The sequence below is a fragment of the Syngnathus scovelli genome, chromosome 21 (genome assembly GCF_024217435.2).
Source record: "Syngnathus scovelli strain Florida chromosome 21, RoL_Ssco_1.2, whole genome shotgun sequence".
Classification (NCBI taxonomy): domain Eukaryota; kingdom Metazoa; phylum Chordata; class Actinopteri; order Syngnathiformes; family Syngnathidae; genus Syngnathus; species Syngnathus scovelli.
This window is the reverse complement of record NC_090867.1, coordinates 6195940-6217134: the sequence shown is the minus strand read 5'-3', so window position 1 is coordinate 6217134 and position 21195 is coordinate 6195940. Positions and strand designations below refer to the sequence as shown.

Sequence of the window (21195 nt, the reverse complement as noted above, 5' to 3'; positions counted from 1 at the left end):
AAGCGCAAGTGAGCATTACACCGCAGCACGTCTATTTAAAAATATCCCAAAGTAAATTTAGGATTATTCTTTAAGCAGCAATGCCCGTTTCGACACACTGTTTACTATTTATATTACGTCTCTTGTATTTTATCGTTGTCGTGTGCCGTTTTAAATTGACTTCCCCTCGCCGTTTCCTCTTTTTGTCCGCACACTAGTGTTTTTGCAGCTAAGTGGGGAAACAAAAGTGATGCAGTGGTGTACTATAATAAAGGAAAGGCTGGTTGGAATATTTTAGGACTTTTCAAAGCTCTGGCTGAGGTTCTGTATATCATTATCCATCTGTTTGGCTTGAGAAGAGCTGGCTTGCGGAGGAGACATGGAGCCTGGCGTGGACATCTGCCAGCCTACCTACGCCTCGCCTCTGCCGAGCCATTAGCATCATGTGACGCGTGGCGCTCATCCAAGTGAGACAGTGTGACCTTAATCTCTACGCCTGTCACTGAGCTCCGAATGCATCTGGTCAACTCCAGATGCACGGTCATGGCGGCCTCCTTCGCACCTCGCCTTGTCGACGTGATGATCCCGGTGTGTTGTAACAGCCGCCTCCTAATGCACACCTTACATTATTAATCAGACAAAAACCTATTTCTCCCTGAGGCAGCTATGAAAAATATAATACAAAATATGTCTTGGCAAGAATGAGTGGGGGCAGAGGACAGAGCCTTGTAGCATTTTAGGGTCATAATATATCATATTTTGTAGTGCTTTAATGTGAGAATAGTTTAGAAACAACAGCAAAATAAAACATAATGTATTTTTGCTTGAATTGGAAAGGGCTTAGGAAAGAGCCTTGTGGTACACCAAATTATAATACATTAGATTTTGAGAAACCATTTCATTAAAAACAATTTTACAGAACCTTTTATGCAGTTATTTTTATTGTCAAGTCTGGCTGCCTTGACAGTCAGACATATTATGATCAGCAATCTTCATTGGGCCATTAAATTACTGCCACAATAGAACACAGTAATCAATAATCAATTAAACAACCTGTAGCAGAAAGGTGACCTGGGACACCACGTCGGACTGCTATTAAAGCGAGTCAATCCTGCTCAGATTCCACGATTTAAAAAAAAAACTCACTCGGCAAGGGATACTTGATCTTTTTTATTGACTTCACGGAGCTATTTGTAATTTTACAGATGACATTTGAGTAAGTTCCACGTGCAAGTAGCATGAAGAAATAGAGCTTATAATAAAGCCTCGTGGGTTATAATCAGCCCTTTAAGGGGGAAGACGAGCTCGCCCGATGTCAGACGATACTTGGCAATAACCTAAAGCAGGAAGAGGTGCTGAAACCACCCATCCTGTGTGAAGGAATAGCGGCTCTTTTACAAGGAATTCTTGCACGGAATAGATGCAGTTTTTCCAGAGTGCTGATATTTTAGCATCGAGAGAGCAGTCACATGACACAAGCATGAGCATATTAACTGTGTCACTTCACAGTTTACATTGTTGTCCTGGGATATGAGCTAATGTTTAGCCTATTTAAGCGCTAGCATCTCATTCCCTTGTCTTTCGATATTTTTTTATTTTTTATTACAGGCTTCTATTTCCACTTAATTAGTGCCCGGGGTTTTAATTGCAGTTTATGAAGCTCATTCATTGGCGTGGGAGTGTGAGTTTGTGTGATCTGGCATCTCGAGAGGCGGACTAAGTCTTCTCCAAACCTCCCTGTGGTTTTTGCATGTTTTTTTTCCCCCCTCTTGTTCTTTCTTTCTTTCCCTCTACCCCCTTTCTTTCTTTTTTAACACCACAATGTTGCTGCGCTTTAAGCGTACACGCTGCTGTTTTTTTTTTTATGGAGAATTAGCACGTCCCAGCGCTTTTAAATCCCCCCCCCCCCGACCAGGCACGTGCCAACAGCCACACATTTAGCATACGGAAGCTATGATTTCAACCATTGTCCGGTCAATATTGTTTTATTGCTCCAGCGCCACACTACTGGAATAGAAACCAAGCAATTCATGACCCGCACGGATTCTGCTTTCTTTCCCTTTTCCCGAAATTTCTTTTTTGACTTCCCCCTCTAGCTCTTCCTCCACGTTGTGCCCATCCACAGCTTCCCGCGGGCACCCTTGGGGCTAATTAAACCTTAATTACATTTGTTGGAATTGATTTGTGATTTAGTTTTTTCTCAGTTGTTCCAGCTCATTGGCCCCCCTAGAAATGTCATTAATGCACCATTATTTTCACGGGCGGCCTAATTAAAGGGACATACTCACTGGGTTTCCTCGGATGAGATGCTGGGAAGGGGGACGTGTTGGCACCCCGGTGATCCAAAATGGGAAAGTCGGTAACTTAACGTTTTGTGCGATACGAGGTTGCCAGGGGGCTGTTTGGGAAAGACGTCTAGTCATGTTTTATGGGAGGACATTATCATATGACATGGTTGTTTGGGATTGATGCCCGGGAGGAGGATCTTTTTCATTGCCGCGTTGTGTTCATCTCTGCCAGATTTAGCAGAAGCTAATATGGAAGCGGACGGATTTTTTTGCCAAGAACACCGTAAGGCAACGCGTATGGAGCCAGAATACTTTCAGTCATTTGGTTTCAATCGTACATAAACACCGACACCCTCGGGAAAATGCTGGCTTGCCTGGATTTAAAAGAAAACAACACCCACCTGTTCTGATAAAGTTCACTGATACACACAAAATACACGCAGGAACGTTTAAATCCAGATGTCGTAACAATACAAGCCTGTGCGTATTATGATTTTATCTGTCTACATGTGTTGCTTCGGCGTTTGTGCTCAAATGGTTACTTTTTGTATTTTCATGTGCCAAATCTATATCTGTGACGGTGAAAAGATGTTTTTTTGCATCATCCAAGTTCATCTCCATATGAAGACATTCTACATCTCGATTCTCCTTCAGAAAATAGAAAAACGGGAGAACGCAGCGGCAAATGAGTTGGCAGCTGTTTGCGCTTCTTTTAAAACACAGTTCTTTTCCTCAGGGAGGCTTGTGGGAGGGGGGGGGGGGTTAAAAGAGAGAAAAGAAGGGGAGGGGGGGGGGGGGGTTGTGGTGCATTTACATGTAGAAGCTCAAAGCAGTAACAAGCTTTCCCAGCCTGCTGTGGCCTCATATGGCCTACAGTATCCTGCTTCTCCAGTGACAGCTACCATGTTCTCCATTTTTTTTTTCTGCAGCTAGCTTAGTTCCGCATCACACAATCTGCAAAAATAGGCTTAATATTTTTTAAACCGATTTTTAATCGATTTCACTTTGGTCCTCTTCCGAAACTATGTCATCTGGGATAAGCTCCGCCTTACTTGTCAATCAAATATGGATGATCGTGTGCAGTCCAATTCACTAGTTAACAATCGGCCTCCCCAATATGTTGCTTGACGGCTATGTAGGCCAACTACTTTATAGATGGCTGGGTTGGTGAGAGGCAGCGTGGAGGGAGGGGGGGGGAGTTCACACGAGTTTCTTGCTCATATCTCGCAGCTCACTTGGCACGATTCGAATCGCCCTCCCTATCTTGAAATTGCCATCTTTGGGGGTGTTCCTACAGCAGTAATAATCCATCACGGCAATTCGAAGTCTGCACCTTGAAAAAAAAAAAAAACTTTAAAAAGTCTTGCATAAGCTAAAAAACATCATATCTTAATAATGGCATACATGAGAGATGTGATTTTACTTGTTGCTTGCTGTGGAGGGGAAAATAAGCAATACAGTGAGAAAGTGTCACTTTGTTCGTTATAAAATTGATTTGTAGTACTTTACCGGAACCCTGCAATTGCTGAGTCATCTGGAAAAAAAAAAAAAAGCAATGACTTTGCACTCGGTCCTGAGTAATCCAGCATAAGATGACATTTTTAGCTTCGTTTACGCCGTTTGAGAACAGCTCAGCGGGCCCCAACAAAGTTGGAGATAATACGGGATAAACATTTTTGATACGGCTCAGACTTTCTTCGTGCAAGACGTCCCGGATTCCTTCCTCGTTGCCGTTGAACCGGAAAAGAATGGGTTAAACCTGTCTGTGAGCCACATCTGGGAATCATTTGAAACATTCCACAAGGCTTACCACATGTTTTCAGATGGACTAAATCCTGCGAAAGACTCGGCTGTCAGAGGTTTGAAAAATCTTTTTTTTTTCTTTTTTTTTTTTTTACCGGGAAGGGAAAAAATGAGAAAATTAAACCATATAATGGCTTTTTTTTTTTTGCTCTTGCAGGTGATTGGGTAGATACTTTGTGTGTGGTCAAATGTTTGTAAACATGTTCTTTCGGGGCATTTCCAACTATTTCCGTGCAATCTCCTCAACCCCATTTTATTCTTAATCTTGGCACTCTAATGCTATAAGAAGGAACAAGTTGAAATTCAAGTAGCTTTTCAGTGCAACTTGTCCATATATCTTCACGCTTTTAGTTTATTTTGTGGCCTTGGGTCTTACCACAGAGAATAGTGACACCCCCCACCCCCTTATAGTTTGAATGACAAACTAATAAAAGCGAGTTTACAGTGTGATGAATAGTAGGCTGTCTGGAGTTTGAAATAAATATGCGGCTTTAAACAGACAGTGGCAGACAAGAGGAATGAAAATTCACAGTGGATGGTGATTGACCACCAAACCTTGGCATGACCTCAACCTCAAGTTATCCGACAAATCTTTACATAAGCTTGCCACAACTATGGCCGCACTCACTCCAGAGAAGATTGACACCTGCCGAGATTTTTGCATTGGATGCCCCGCTGTTTACTGACATTAAGGGAGCTGGTGACTTTTTTGTCGGCTGCACAGAGGGGAAAGCCCCCTCTCCATCTTTGCCACCCTGTCACATGTGGTATGCGGCTCCATGCTGGGGGGGGGGTGAAAGAATCGATCGGGTCGGGTAGTGTTACAACGCTTTGAAAATAGTTCTGCACTTTCGTACCGGATAGTAAATGCGTGCCGAGGCTGTTTCGCGGTTGGGAGCAAAGCGGATCGTGTAAGGAAGCTTGTAACGTGAAAGGTGAGAAGGTTTGTTTTGAATCATTCAAATTTTGTTATTAAAAATAAATCAAATGGAACTGGAGTTTCAGAGCCAATGAAAATTGAGCAGGAAAAATATTTTAATATATGATTATTTTAATTTATGTGCATTGAAAGCTTTTGAAACTAGATTTTATGAAGCACATCAGAGTTGTGCAGTTTTTGTGGTATGTGCCCCACCAAAGTGGTTGGTGCCCCCGCCATTTTTTTTTTTCAGATCTAACCGTCGTTGCATGTTTTAGTTGAAGCCACAGAGATATAATTGCGTACGTCCGCTTGAGTTCAACTAACCGGGATCTATCTGCGGTTATATCTTCAACCGATGAACATGATGTGTTTATCGCAAACTCATCTCCTTCACTGGAGCTTTAGGAGATCAAGCTAGGTTGGAGCTCAATGCTAGCAAGTCAAAGTAAAGCAAGCACTTCTACCAGTGTGTGCTTTTAGCATCGACGTTACATTATGTGTGTGTGTCTGTGCGTGCCCTGTCACCTCAACGCTCTCCACCCCCTCGAGCGCCGCATTCCACACATACATGGTGATGTGTGACAACTGACATAGTTTAGTGCCACTCACAGCATAAGAGCCTCTTAAGACGGCAAAGGAAACAAGACTTAGCCATATCAACACGATAATAAAATTTGCATAATGTGTATTTTAGATACAAGAAACATTTTTTTGTCTACTTGAGGTTGCCATTCTTATATTGTACCTGTGATTTTGAGTGTGTACGGCTTTAAAAGGCGGGGCCTGGTCTGGTGAGTGCCGTGGGTGTCAAGGAATGAGAATGTATCTTTCATTTATATATTTATTTGTTTATTTTAAGCATTGACGACTAAACTAAACCCAACTGACGTCAGCCAGATGCCCTCTTTGAACAAATCTTTGAATGAATGTGCGCAGAAAAAGAACAAGTTAGTTAGTGTATTCGTCATAAGAACACAGAATGGGAGAAAAGCCAAAGGCACATTGTGTCAAAGTCACACCGCAGAATCTGTGGAGGATATTTTCGGCTTTAATGGCACTCTCAGCAGGACACGGCGGCACAGTCACGCAACAGAGGAGGGACCAGGTTGTTTAAAATTTAATGCAAAACATTTCCCATGTATTTGAATAGAGCCATAAAGCTAGCCAGGCATCTTGCCGTTCCAAAGTGGTCGTTTCTCGGCTTTTGGGCTCAAAAGTGGAATGGCATCGGGAACTTATTATGACAACCGACAAAATCTTATTGTTTGGGTTGAAGCCAGAAATGAGAAACCCTACAAAATTCATGAAAATAATGATTCAAAATAAATATTACAATGTTATATATTGTAAGCATTTGTGGCTATTTCTGGCAGTTGCTCTGAGAATTTATTTGTTTTTAGAAGCGCAGGCTCCCTGCTTTTGTTCCCATTTCTTTGGGCTTGATTTTCAGCCAGAGTCGATACTGACCAAGTTTTGTGAACAAAAGGCTTTAATTTGGATATTTTATAACTTGTGTGGTGCATTCGATATTTGTGGTCTGCATAAGGCAGAGGCAGATGTTTAATTTCCTTCTTGATGGGTGGGCGTCCTCTCCAGAGACCCAACTGTTTGCATACAAACATAAAAAAGACAATTTGCCATAATTTAAAACATTGCATGTACAGTGAGTTAAGTTTTCCCACCCGTACTTTAGACATTCGGAACACTCCCTGACTTATTCTCTCCATTTTATGATGATGGGTGGATATAATCTTTTTTTTTTTTCAGCTCGCTTACATAGCCTGCAGAGTAATACACATTTAACTCTTGTGTTTACGTTTTCGAGCTACACAACAACCCTTTGACTCAAAACCTAATATGATTGTGGGAATGTCAAAGGGGACGTATTATGGAAAAATTGACTTTTGTGTATAAATAGCTGGGTCTCTGGAGTGCCGACCCTTCCATCAAGCATGAAATTAAACAACAACCAAAATCTCAGGCTTTTCTGAAAATGAGCGTGTATGAGCCGTTCTGTGACGTAAGCAAAAATAATTATGGTATAAATATGAACTTTTTACTGCGGAAAATAGCCAAATAAGTGCTCTATCGGTTTAAATTGTGAAAAAAAACGCGCATAATGTGCAAAGGTTTAATATTATGATTTTTATTATGAATATTATTATTCGTGCAGAGCACCGTGCACATCTGGAGTGGAGCAAAGAAGTGCAGGACGTCCACTCTCCACCACTGGACCTCATGAGAGGAAAGGGGCGGGCTCAACGCCGGGGTTGGCTTTCCGAACCGAAGCGAGTCGCCGATGGTTGCCATCGAGAGGAGCTGCGCTCCAAACTCGTCTGTTCTCCCAACGCGGTGCGCCGGCCCTAAACGCACCGTTACGCACCGACTGGTTCTCATTACGCACGGGGACCGAACTGATCCGCTCGGGAGGACAATATCGAGCCCCAGCCGGCAAAGTTTGAAGGACAAGCGGGGGTGGAGGCAAAGCTGCGTGACCGAACTTCCACCGAACAGCCCCGGAAGGGATCAGGAGGAGGAGGACTATCGAGGAGGAGCCAACAGGTCCCAGGTAGTACTCCAACTCTGACAGCTTGTCAACACTTGATAACGCGCGGCTCAACGCCGGCGGCCACCTCCATCACCTGGCGCTCTAGACTGACACTCGCTAATTTGACGTGTGTTTTATTTAAAAATAATAAACATTCGTGCACCGGCTTGCTTTTGTGAAAGTCGGCGAAAATTAGACTTTTATTGTCGAATATTTTCCGGCGTCGATTGGTTTGTTTGTCAGCAAGCTTGGCTTGGAAATGTAATCTTGGCTGCACAAACAAAATTCTCACTATAGTTGGGAATATTTTATATGCACTGTCCCTTAAGTCAATAAATTCTGGGCATACAATTGTATTCATCTGTTAGTTGAACATTATCAAGGTTAATTCCAATTAATAAGGTAAGAATATTTGTAGCTTTCTTGTTTTGCAGCATGTAATAATAATAACACTAATAACATTTAAATATATGGCAATAATATCAATATTGTGATATTCAACTATCATATTGCAGGTTTTTCCAATATGGCGCCGCCCTATTCTGTAGTGTCTTGCATTGTGTTAGCATTAAGCTAGCATTATTTCAAGCTACTCAAATATACAATGTGCAATTTTGAACTGGGTGAAAGTTAGTCAAGTCCCGAAACGCACTCTTGCATCAGTGACTTGGCTCCAAATCCCGATTCCGAGCAATTTGTAAACACCTCGCATTAAACCCTGCCAACATGTCAGCACTGTTTGTAGTTTTGTAACCCGGCAGAGTGATCTTGTAAAATTCCATCTCGTAAAAAGGACAGATTATAGTCTGTGGAGATTTTATTAAACAAGTGTAACAAGCACTTGTGCTGTGTTTACACACCTCACCTCACACACCATGACGTTTGATTTATTGAATTGTAACGTTCTTGCGCCACACGAAATGACACCTCAGCCCACTTCCTGTTTCCTTTGACAGCCGGTGACATTCAGACAAGATGCGGTTGACAGCTTGTCATATTTTGGGAAGTTTCGTGTCTTTGAGGGTTTTCCTACCTTGTCATTTTTCCTGGTGGGTGTCGCTCGTAGTTATGCCGTTCGATTATCACGGAAATGTGTGTTCTCCACGAATATTTCACGATATTGCCCTTTTGAGTCGGGAGTTTATCGACTTCATACATCTGGGCCTCTTTGACGTGCATCAACGGGGTGTCGTTGGTCGCCTTGGTTATCACGTTGGACTAAATGTGTCATCAGGGTGGCGTCTGTGTCACGCTGGAAGTGCCCACTCATGTCTTCCTACTGGCCTGCCATATTTTTCTCCACTGCTGGACATTTTTTCTTCACGTTTTTTGTTTACATATCTTCTATCCTCATCTCGCTTGGCACGAATCTCCCCCGATGACATTTTGTCACATTGTCGTGCAGCTTGAACTCGCAAAACAGGAAGCGTTCGTTGAACTAGTGGTAAAGTTTGGATGGAGATGGAAAAGCCCCCTCTCATTTTTTTCTTCTTTTTGTCTCGCCCAGTGACAGGTGCTTTGGTTTAATTTGGCCTGCAGCGCTCGACGCGTCTCCTGGCCGCAGCTCGCCTGGTTTTTTTTTTTTTTTTTTTGACAAGCCCAAAGCTGTGGCCATGCAGCACAAACACACCAAGCACTGACAGGTGAGACGTGCTCCCTACAGAGATGTCACCTAGAGCTTGTTTAATGGTAAACACCTCCACCCAGTCCTGCCCCCACGTTGTCAAAATGTACTATTTTGGTTCCTCTTTGTTTTCACTCAAAGCATCGCTTGCAAAAGTTCAAATCGGAGTAAAAGTATTCGACGCTAATAAGGCAGACGAAACGAAACAAGGCCGACTTTGCCCGAGTAAGTTAAAATAAATTGCTATATTACAGTGGTTTGGCTGTGGTGTCCAATGACGTCGTCAGAGCCTCAGGGACTGGGGTGAGTGTGGGAAAAGTGAGAGGGAAGAAGGGCGGGAGCTGATACCAAGAGAATGTAGCTGCAGCCGAATGGGATTTTTTTTTTTTTTTTTTTTTTTGGGAAGAGGAGAAGAGTCTGTGATGTTGAGATGTGAAAGCTCCACTCATGTTGGCCGGCGGCACTTAGGCAGGCCCACTTGTGCATACTGATGTGTTTTTGTTTTTTTTTCCGATTATTTTTCAGACACGCCAGGGTTAAAACTCTCCTCTCTTTTAACTCTCCTTCCATTCCTCTTTTGATGGCTTTGATGGTATTAAATAATCTTTACGTGTCAGAGTGCACCGCTCGCCGTGTTCGCGTCAGCGGAGCGAGAGCGCAATTAGGTCAGGCTGGTAGAATAACCGTTTCATCCCGGCCTTAAAGCGGCAGGACACCTCGTGCTTGATATTCACCTCAAGCCCGGAGAGGGTCGCTTGCAAAGCGGTCCGAGGCCGGCCGGGTTATCCAAGCACACGCTGAAAGAACCTTGTGTCTTTCCAAGGAATGTCTGATTAATTTGGTCGATTTTTACGGTCAATCCAGGTTATTTTTAGAAAGATAACCTTTAACAACATATATATGAGAGTGATGCCCAAATTTGCATACTGTAAATTATAGTATCTGTGGAAATTCCATTTATCTCCTTTTTGCTTCTAAATGACTTCATCAAATCCTTTCTATAGATGGAGGCGGCTCATATGGACAAATTAGAAGATAATTCCCATGAAGCCTTAAGAGATAAAACGTGTCCATTTACTGAGAGTCGAAGCTCATCAATACACGGGAAGAGTCTGCGTTTCCATGGCTAATCTCTCCATTGCATGTCTCGTGACAAAGTGTCCCAGAATGGATCGTCGCCGACGATATTTTAGGTTCTTCAACTATGTTAATTTGCCTCAAGAATCAGGCCACGTTTCCCCCCCCCCCCTCCCCTAATGAGGTTGAGATAAAGACCCATATAACACATTATCCTTTTATCGATTGGGACTGCGTTCCACGGCATAAATTGCTTTTCTCGACCTTGAAATCATTGACACATTTAGTTGCCTTGAGTTGTTGTATTGCTTTTCTGTCAGTAGAACGGATCCACTCTTGAAAGCGGTGCCCACAAATTCTGTTCTGCCGCCACACTCGTAACTTGAAACATTCATCCCTGCTGTTTTGTCATGGCCGCCAGGGGGCAGTACAACACAGCAGCTTTGTAATAATAGTCGTTCTTCGCAGAGGATAAAGAATATGTTTTTTTTTTCCATACACAAAAGGCTAGCCTAGCTTGATCAAGTGAACGAGCTCTATTAGTGTTATGATGTTGTGTTATCAGAAAGCCAACAGGGCCATGAATTTTTAATATACAATGGAATTTGAGATCGGAGCCACGTCTTAAAGAGGAATTGCAAAAAGACAAGATATTTTTGCACCGGATGGCGTCAGTTATTGTCTGGATTGCATTATCCTTCATCTTCGGGAAGCCTCTGTAAGACCTTGCAAAAACATAACACACGTGCACAGTTTCCAATCACGACGCATTCCGACCCTGGAACAAATCCTCTCCATTGTGCCTCCCGTGCGTTGACTGTGTGTTAGCCAGCTGGTGCAGTCGCAGCTGCTTGCATATTAGCTCAAGTTGCGCGCTTGCATTCATCAGAACCGAGCGAGCACGGCGGCGGGGGGGGTATAATGGGTCCAGGACGATGATGAGTCCTTGCTAGCCGCGGCAGCTAGCATGTCTTCGGCGGCAGTGTGTCACCCCCCTCCTCCTCCCACCCGTACTGCACCGCTGCCTCGGCTCGTGAGCGTCACGACTATAAAGCTAGTGAGCCACTTATTTTGTCTGTGCGGGCTGTCGTCATGATGCAGCCAGACTGGGTGATGAGCCATCAGGCCTTATCACTGTCATGTTGCACTGAAGAGTCTTTTGGATGGCTGGATTTCTCCGCTCCCAGCTGCCGAGCCTGAATTACCGCCTCATACGATTGAGTGAAATGATCGCTGGTGTGCAACTTGTTACCTGTGTGCATCCTTGTGTGGATGCCTTCAAATACTCCGGCCATACTTTTATTTTTCATCCCGACACAATTTCACCTTTGTATTGTGGTAATCATTTTTTATCGTGGCGTCCATAAAGAGGTGACTGCGGTATGCTAATGCAGCCACGCTAATGGAATCGTAATGTAATGAAGTGCGGGTAATATGACCAATAATGAGGTGTGGTTATCGAGCGTTGATGGCGTCAGTCTCGCCTTTTTGTTGTTTTCGCTTCTCGCCCTATGACAACCGGTTCGCTACAAAACCATTAGTACAGGGGTGTCAAACTCATTTTTTTGCCGAGCCGCATTGTCGTCGTAGCTTCTTTCGGAGGGCCATTATGACTGTCAACCCAAATAAATGTATGAGCACTTCATTATTTACAGTAAAAGCTACAAAACAAATAACTCGTTTTCAAATGAGCCGAGTAAAAACTGGTCAAATATAAAAAAAAAACATTATTAAAAGTGAAGACAATTTGCAATTCTAGTAATGACACACGAATTTATTGTGGCGGGCCGTATCTGGCCACCGGAGCCTTGAGTTTGACACCTGTGCATTAGTCCGTCCGACGAAGATACATGAAGATTGCACTTTTGTTGATTCGCCGCATATTGATCAATGGCTGCAAAAGTTACTCGTTGAAATTGCCGAATTAAATTGGGCAGAACTGAGACAGATGTGTCGCAGTAAATTAAACAAGCGGTCCTGTCTGCTGGCTGACAGCACAATGGTGATTAGGGTTTCACGCGAGCCGCCCGACATTATTTATAGCTGTGCTGAGGCCCGTCTGCACTTGAATAGACCCACAGTCCATTGACTGGGCACATTACGGGAGGCCGCTCGGTAGCAAGAGGGGGCTTCAAAATGCTTTTATTTCCTCATGTCGAGGTGTATTTTCATCTAAATGAAGGCGGGCGCCCCCGAGTGTGTTGTTCCTACACCTTACATGTATGAAATATGTTGACTCGCTTCCAGGCGGGGCTCCTTTTTGCTCCACGGTGATTTGACTTGCATTCAGCCGTCCCTATTATTTTTTTTTTTTTAGGATATGTATGTCGGAGTGTGGGAAATGACATAGAACTGTCACTTCCAATTTGTTTAATTTATGTCCAGTAGGCTAGCGCAAGTGTTTAATTGCGCCACTGTGTTTGTTTTAATTACAAAATCATTTGAAGGATGCTCGTTGCGTAAGAGTTTGTTATTAGTGCCCCACGTCGGGAGGATTTTCTCATTCTTGTTTGGAGCGGAGCCCAAGAATCCATGAATTTAGCGGGTGGCTGTCAGGGGCGCTGCTGGTGGGGGGGTGGAGCCAAAACTGGTTCCTGCACTCAATTGGCTCTTTGTCATTTCCTCCATGTGACTGAACCGTGTCTCTGTGGCTCGCTTGTGTGCAGATGCGAATACCTTGCCTGGCTTTCATTAGGCGTAAGCCTCCTATTTAACCACAAAGTCTCTTCATCCTCCGACTATTGTTTTCATTTCCAATGAACGCAAGTTTGAAGCCTGGCTCACCATGCATGAAATACACGGCTTTCGCTTGGCACGGTTGAAACCCGTGATCCAACCCAGGCTCTCAAAATGGTGTCAATGATGTAACGCTGCCGCTGCTGTGTGCCAGCCAGCAAGACATATTTTCCCACTTAAGGGATTCCAATAATTGTCCGTCTCATAAACACGGGTTGCCAGTTCTGGGCTCCTTTTCTACTTTGTGGTGGAATCCTTCCGAGAGAAGCTGTCCGGCTGCTCGTTTAGCAGATTTGCAGGTATGATAAATGTTACTAATCACCTATTGGCCCCAAAGGTCAAGCCTTTTCCTGGTCACCCATCACCCTCCTCCTTCCTGCTGTCTTCAAACAGCACCCCGCGGATAGCCTTTATCTTGCTCGGGCAATATTTTGTCCAGATGACACCGCTATGCACTTTCCTTGTCTGCAGCCAAGTGTGAGATTGTTTATCTTCCACGTAGCCTCAGGAAATTCATCGATTCGAAAAGTGATTCCATTTGGAGAATCACAGCGGGAATTTTTATGTTCCCGGCGACCAGTCCGGGGTGTGGTTGACCAGTCCCTGGAATTTTCCATCCGGTTTCAAGGCATGGTGTTATGTTGCGGCAGACCTTCAGATGTTTCTCAGCGGACAGACTTGACTCAGGAGGTGACACGTTGGTGTGAAGGCACTTTTGATTGCTAGCAGCACAAATATCCGCTTGTTTATTTGTAATTAATATCACCGAATGTACTGCTCGGTAAATTACATTTGCTCGCACAATCGCTGGCTTTGTGCGTAGCGCTCATGTGCTCCTAATGCTAACACAGCCGTGACGCACAAGATGAATGAATCTAATTCCAGTGTAAAAACAAAAAAATCTAATTTTACCACAATATTAATCTTTTATGTGTTATATTTAATGCCCAATTATTGCCTAAGTCGTTTTTAAGGGCAGCTCTATCTCATGTATGAATCTTGCTTCCACTGTCACAACGTCAAGTTTCCTGGATGACGTCCAAGCATGCTCTTCCTTTCCCTTCCTCTTCTGAACTTTAATGTCTTATTCGAGACTGATTGCGCAATTTCACTGCTAAGAACGTGACTTAAATAATGTTTGATGAAGACTTGGCAAATCTATTTTGTCCTTACATTGTGCTTCGATGGATTGAGCCTGTATTTTTCGGCCATTTATCGACATTTTTAGTATTTCTAAATAACACAAAAAAAAGTTTGAAGGGCTTTTATGGGGCGGTTTTGGGATTGAAGGTATTGTCTAGTGCCAGCGAGGGGCTTTGCATGAAAGTTCAAATTTGCATACAAATCTCCAAAAATGGGGATCTGTGTAGCTTGGGCAGGCAGCAGTTAAAATTCCTCAAGTCTTTGAGAAATGTTTTATTTGCCTTTGCTCCCATCACGGAGTGTCTCGGGAGGCTCCGGGCGCTGAGATCATAAAGCCTGGTGGAACATCAAAACACAACTTTTTTTTTTTTTTTTTTTTTAACACTTTACCTTTCACATACTTGGTGCTGTGTAATTTTCCACTAGACAACTTTTGAGGTTGTGTAGCCTCCACATTTTGAAAATCAATAACAACTCCAAGTATTTGTCATTGGGATGTCGGTTACGTAACCCATCGGTGTGTTTTCGTATAGCAACTGCCCGAGCGAGGAATGTTTTATGCTAGGATGTGTCCGACAGGTGGCCGCGAGATGCTAATTGATGAATGATCAGGAGTGATATACGAGCGCCCGCGACTAGACCAAACATAAAGACCCCGAGCTTGGTTGCCACCCTAAATCATTTCCAACCAAGCCTGTAAAGCCTCATTTGCATATGAAAGAGAGTTTAGAGGACCGCCGTCTTTTCTAAATCTATTGTCAACACTTTGCGGCTACATTACGTTTTGTGGTGGATGAATAATGGCAACAAAGATAGTCATGAAATAAGCATTAGTCAGCAGTAATGAATGATTCACATCACCACAAATAAAGTTGCTTTTCCTTCTTTTAGGATGTTAGAAATAATCTGGCACATAGAAACAGCTCATCGATTAATAATTGCTTTTCATTTTGTTTCGATGACCCCGCCATTGCGTATTTGATCACAAATAAGATGTGGGTGACTTCTTTTTTGGCAACCATGTGACATCTGCCTCTTCCTCTTCTCAGTGTGGATGTGCTCCATCCCGCTGGGAAGGATTGCGTGACCCTCCTCATTGTTCTGTCCGGCTGACTAAAAGGACAAAGGCGAGTCTGGATGGAGCGTGTGTGAATTTGCATCCTTCCATTGGGATCTTCTATGTCAAGAAAGGTCATGTGATCCATATGTGACTAAAGGGGGGTTTCCACTGCTGAGATCCAGAGGCAGGCTCAGATTGTTTATAGTTGCTGATAGCGTTTTACTGAAGCCAGATTGTTAGTGGGGGTCGGGTGAAATTGAAATTGCGGCTTTCCATGTTGATGGGCTGCCGTGACCTGACACCTGCGCTCTCCCGGTTCCTGATTGGCAGTGGCGGGTTAGCGCTGTCACAATGACTAACAGTATGTCCCGCAACTGATGATTGATTTCACTTGAGTGTGAAAGCGGCTCCGATGAAACCCTTTTAACCAGCAGCTCTTGAGGAACACAAATCACAGTCTCGGGTGCCAGTGATGGCTCTGACATTGAGTATCATGAGATACCGCTCTCCGCTTGCCGCAATTGAGACCTTCACATGTGGTAAATGGTGTCGCGTTTGAAAAGCAGATGGACCTGGCTGGCTGGGATCCAGCAGCGAGCGGGGCCCCATTTTCTACTTATGTGTGCATTAAAGGTGAACGTCTGCAGCACGTTGCTTTCACCGATCATCAGGGATGAAGATGTGATTCCCCCAAGACTCCATTCCTGTCCACTCCAATCATCGTGCAGAGACCACCCCATTGTACAAAATGGCTTCACGCCATCAATAGTCGAGATACACTTAAGATCCACAAACAGGAAGTAAAGGAAGGAAATGAGGTCATGACTCCAGGAGTCCCAATAAGAGAAGGTCCGAGCGATTGGAAAACCCGACAGGGTTGAGCCTTGAGAGTCACTAAAGCTGGAACACGTGGCGAAAGAAGCACACAAAGCTCTTCACATCTTCCCCTTTCTTTCTTCCCATCTCTCAGAGCTTAAAAGCCGCAATCGATTGGAGGGGAGATTTCCACATCCAAAGACGGCCAGATTGACGTTTTGGGGGTAAGCTCGAATTTGTCGCTCCACATAATTGGATCCCCCCCTCTGTATCAAACTCCATCTTCAGCATTGTGGGGTTATACTTTTTGTTTCAAACACTGGCTTGAATTTTTTTTATCTTCACCGCTCTTCCATCCAGCCCATCTCGCTCCTTCTTTCCTTCCAGTCATGATTTAGAAGGGGACTTGTAAGTGGGTTGGGAAGTGGCCCCGGCGGTTGATGTGGAACACATGCCTCCAGTGATTCACACTCGGCGTGCTTTAGGTCACGGCGGTCTGCCCACCGCCCTCGTTGTCTCGTGTGGCACTCCATATTTGTTTTTGATCAGAATTTTTTTTCTTCCGCCTTGTGCCATCAACCGCAGCCACCATCTTTTTCCCTCTTCTTGCTCCAATTTTTTTTTTTCTCTCCATACAGACAGAGGAAGCGATTCCTCTTGTCTCGCCTACTCGGATGGCTCGGCTTCTTATGTGACCACGTCTGACCTCTCCTTCGCTCACACAAACACATATGTGCGCATCCCGCTAACTGCTGTCATGCTTTCAATTACAGCAAAATTTTTCCATGTGGCACCCGAAACAAAACGATTACCGAATAATTGAATCATTCCGCTTTTTCTTCACCATAATCACTAAATATGCGTTTATGTAGTGCTGCTCCATTTTTACAATAGCCAGAAACCTCTTGTATAGTTTAATTTAGTGCGCGCCGTTTTTTTACGATAGCCGCAACATAACAAATGGCGTCGTAAAGTGCAGTTTTATCCCCACGTTTATAAGTGTTAATTAGTGTAAATCTTTTAACGAGCTGGAATCACATTTAGTTATGAATGAAGCCGCCAAACAAAACGGGTTCTTCAAAGTATGCCTTGGTAGCAAATCTGGAATCTTTTTTAAATCGGAGCGTTGTTATAAAGCAAGCGCCCGAAAATCAGCTCGACGGTGTAGACGAGAGGGTGTAGCCGACCGTGCGGAGTAGTCTGCAGTTGCTCTTCGGGGCGCCTCCTGACAGGAACTTGGCAGCCAGAAACAAAAACAAACTCCCTGTGGTGGGCAAGCAGGCTGGGCGGTGCACTCCCCCCCTCCCCTCCCCTTCCCTCCCACATGTTGCCATACATGTCAGCTATTGGACTCCCAGATTCTCCTTGCACTTGTCATTCATCTCCCGCGATCTACCGCCGCCTCAGGGGGAAGAACCTTCTGCCAAGTGTCCCAAAAAGCATATGCGAAAATCCACGGCCATCATGATGTAACTAGCGACGGCTTTCCAATCCATAACACACATTCTCGGAATGGCGTCCAAACAAAAATACACTCCCGCATGCCATCCAGGTCCCGACATACGCGTAACATATGTCTCCGCCGTACACTTTGCCGCTCGCCAAACACAGTAGAGTATTGTGCAGCCTGACTTGGTGCCGATCCAAAGCCAAAGAGAACCCAGATTGCTCAAACAGAAAACCAGCCGGCCTATCGTGGTTACAACGACGGGAGAACATCTCGCCTAGCTTGTAAAACGTTAATATGAACGCGACGTTCATTCTCCATAAAAGAGTCAAGAATATATTCTTACAACAAAAGCGACCTCACGCTGTGATTTGTACCCAAAAACACAATTAGAAATAAAAATAGGTCTTTTGAAGGAGCTAAAACAGATATTGGGAACACAAGCCAGGACGGGGTGGGGGTGCCACCTGTTCCCCAGAGACCCCATTAGCTTCCACGTGCACTGTATATCCCCGACATGCCTTTGTTACCGCTGTGTGTGTAAAGCGCTCACTCGCATCAAGTAAAACCTCCCACCATCCAAGACAGCATCAAGTGATGAGCACACACACGTGCACACACACACACACAAGGTGAGGATGTGAAGGAGGCCTCGGAGACTCTTTGCAAGGTGCCGATCGATGAGCAATGAGTGCGGACAAGGAGGTTTCAGGATCGATGGGGGGGCCATTATTGAGATGGGACTACTGGGAACGGAGAAAGGAGGCCCTCACGTGTGTGTGTGTAAAATATGCTGATACCTATTTGATGAAATAGCGTGCATGTGATACTAGCTTGCGAGCTCTACGGCTAGCGGAAAATTTTAGCTAACGCTTCGACGTCTCGAAATACTTTTTTGGCTGGATGGCAATTTATATTGGCGTTTGGACAGACGAATTCCTTAATTAATCCAAACAGGCACTGAGATCCTAAACCTAAACCGGTTTTCTCCAGAGCTTTTTCACAATTACTGTAAGACTCCCACATTAATACCTCCTCGAGCTACGTGAAAACTTTTGCTTATTATTGTTACTGCTTGATTTATTAAAGGCGTCTATCTGGGTCAAGCATCCCCCCTTCCTCCCCCACCTAAATAAGCGCCCACCCCCCTCTATGCCTCTTCCTTTTGTCTCTCATCTGGTTTTCTGTTTTTGTTAAAGGACACTTGATTAATGGTGCCACTGACAAAGCCTCTGGCCCGCTCCGGGTTTGAGATAGGACTCCGATGGAGTTAAACCAAAACACATGTGCTCCGGACAACCCCGGGGAATCCCTGAGGGGAGAAGGAGAGGACGGACAGAAACTGCAGTAGTCACAAGTTGTCCATACATTGATGAAGACCTGAAACAGGCCTCTTAATAATTCCGAATCCAAATATTCTTCCCGGTTCGATCGAGAACGAGATGTTCCTGTCGAAAAAACCTCAACGTTACACGAATAGCGCCTCCGCCCAACATTCAGGGCTCGTGCCAGTGTAAGCAGGGACGTGGTGCGGGTTAGCCGACCCATCCGGGAGACGATGCAGCTGGTCAGCAAGGTCACCATCCAACAGCAACACCAGAGGAAAGACGGAGGACTTCAGAAGAGTCGTTCGCCGGCTTTTTTTCCCTCTCTCGGCTTTCCCGCGGGATGATCTTGAGGCCTTCCTTTGGCTCTACGGGGATTAACTGTGGCTTGCGGGGAGCCGAGCGAGGAGTCAGGCAGCGAGCAGCCATGCAGAAACTGAAGCCGTCCAACAGAAAGTTATTGTTGTTGATCCAGTTAGGTTGTGTTCACACTTGCCATGTTTACTTTTGCTTTTTTTTTTCCCCCTCAAGAACCTAGTGACTTCTTCACCGTATTACGCACGCACTCGGGGCTGACGATGAGGCGCTCGTAACACTTTGCATGTGTTTTTAGGTTACAACAAATCTCGAAATTGACTAACAGGGTCGCGCCGATATTGCGGTTCGCATTTATCGTCATCCAAATCCCCGAATGTTTGACACACATTGGTGTGGTTTTAAAAGCTGATGTGGAAAATACGCTGGGGACTGGTAACAATAGACACGCTGATTAGGATTGACGGTCAAATGGGACAACGGCGGTTGTGTTTCTTGAATTAAACTGTGAACATGTTAATAATTCACACTGAAAGGCTTTTAGTTCTGTGGTTTGTTTCACTTTTCCACAGTCATAGCTTTTAGCAGCCTCCTCTTCTAGTTACCCAAAGATACTATGCGCCCAATCGAGTCTTTATCGTCTATCCCCGAGGGGGGCGGAGCTATTCGCTTTATAATTTACTGGATTTGCCTGCCTTGTTCTCTTTTCTCTTTGCTTCAATGTCAGATTTAGTATCTGGCCTAAGGCCTTAACGGCCTTGTATTGGATAACGCTTTAACTCTTGTTCAACCATCGAGGTTCACCTCTAATGTGGAAACTTCAGCTTAGGAAGTTTTTTTCCAGAGCAATAGAAATAATCTTGTTGACTCTACTAATTGCACTGACAATGTTTTAAATCACAACATCATCCAATCCCAAACCTCAAAACTTTGGCCTGGTTGTCTTTCTTCCCAACTATTGGTTTCTCCTCTACTGTCCCATCCTTCTCGTCTCCCCGCGGTCTCATTACAGTCCATGCGGGTTCTCTTAGGCAAAGTCTCCGCTTGACTGAGCACGCCACTCGTACTAGCAAGGGGCCCAAACCCGCCCGCCCGTGCTCTATTATTACCACAAAGCTGTCAGCGTATGAAGTCGCCTCCTGTTGCTGAGTGCGAGGTGAACACGGGCTGAACAATTGCTTCTGAAGTGGTGGACAAAAAAAATGCACCCACCTGCATAATATTTAAAGACAACTTGTAGCTTTCACCCTGACACCCCATACTGAACACATTTGTCTTTTTTTTTTTTCCCAAGCCCACCTATGTGGTCCAACCTGTGGGATGCTCCGCTTGTCTTCCTTTCTACCGAGTGACTGATGTATGTGTGTGTCACTGTTTTGCTAGTGTCCAGTTACACGGATGATGGGGCTGTGTGTGCAGGAATGAGCCAGCAGTGACCCTGGCAGGTCAACATCACCACCACATGAATCGTATATGTCAAGCACGGACCCCCCCCATGATTGTTTCTCTGCGGGTCACGTGGCATTGATGCATGCTCTCACCTGTTGGTTTTTAAGTAAGCAATTGTATGATGTCATCGTATTTAAATTTACATGTGGTAGGCGAGCGGTAGCTTTTTCTCGCCAACATGACTAACGAGCGTCACATTACTGTCCAACGTGCGGCCATTTTTAAAGACGCTACACACACACACACACACTGGCAACACCCAACTTGTCCTTATGATGAATAAACAGGGACGTGTCCGTTTTTTAATGATGGCGTACACAATCCGGCGCGCTTGAATATTGACAGAAAGATTGAGAGTGTTCTCAAGGGCCGCTCCAACATGACGCATGACTCTGATCCCCCCCCCCGTCCTCCTCCCTCGCCCTTCATTTTTACCCTCCCACCACAGTACCTCGGCTTTTTATTTATCTTCGACAGTGGCTTGTAAACACATAAACACATTTATCAATTGGGAAAACATCAGTTACACGGATGAAAAGAATGTGATAATAAAAACGGGTGGAAAATCGCAGAATGAGAAAAGACGTTGCTCACTGGATGTGGTTTGCTTGTTACTCTTGAACTTACACCCTGCTGTCACAAGATGGCGCCAAAATCCTGGAC

General features: G+C 44.6%; 1 protein-coding gene across 4 annotated transcripts in view; it reads left to right on the top strand.

Annotated features, from left to right (window-relative positions):
• Positions 1-3883: 3883 nt before the first annotated feature.
• The window catches only part of raraa (retinoic acid receptor, alpha a), a 71337-nt gene continuing 54025 nt past the window's right edge, over positions 3884-21195 (top strand). For 2 of the 4 annotated variants that reach the window (XM_068649363.1, XM_049758804.2), the window contains exons 1-2: positions 3884-4126; positions 7166-7561. The gene's annotated coding sequence lies outside the window, so the exon portion shown is untranslated. Of the gene's footprint in view, positions 4127-7165; positions 7562-9276; positions 9390-16150; positions 16221-21195 lie in introns of those variants that run through there. The other 2 variants (XM_049758806.2, XM_049758807.1) reach the window with 2 other exon arrangements.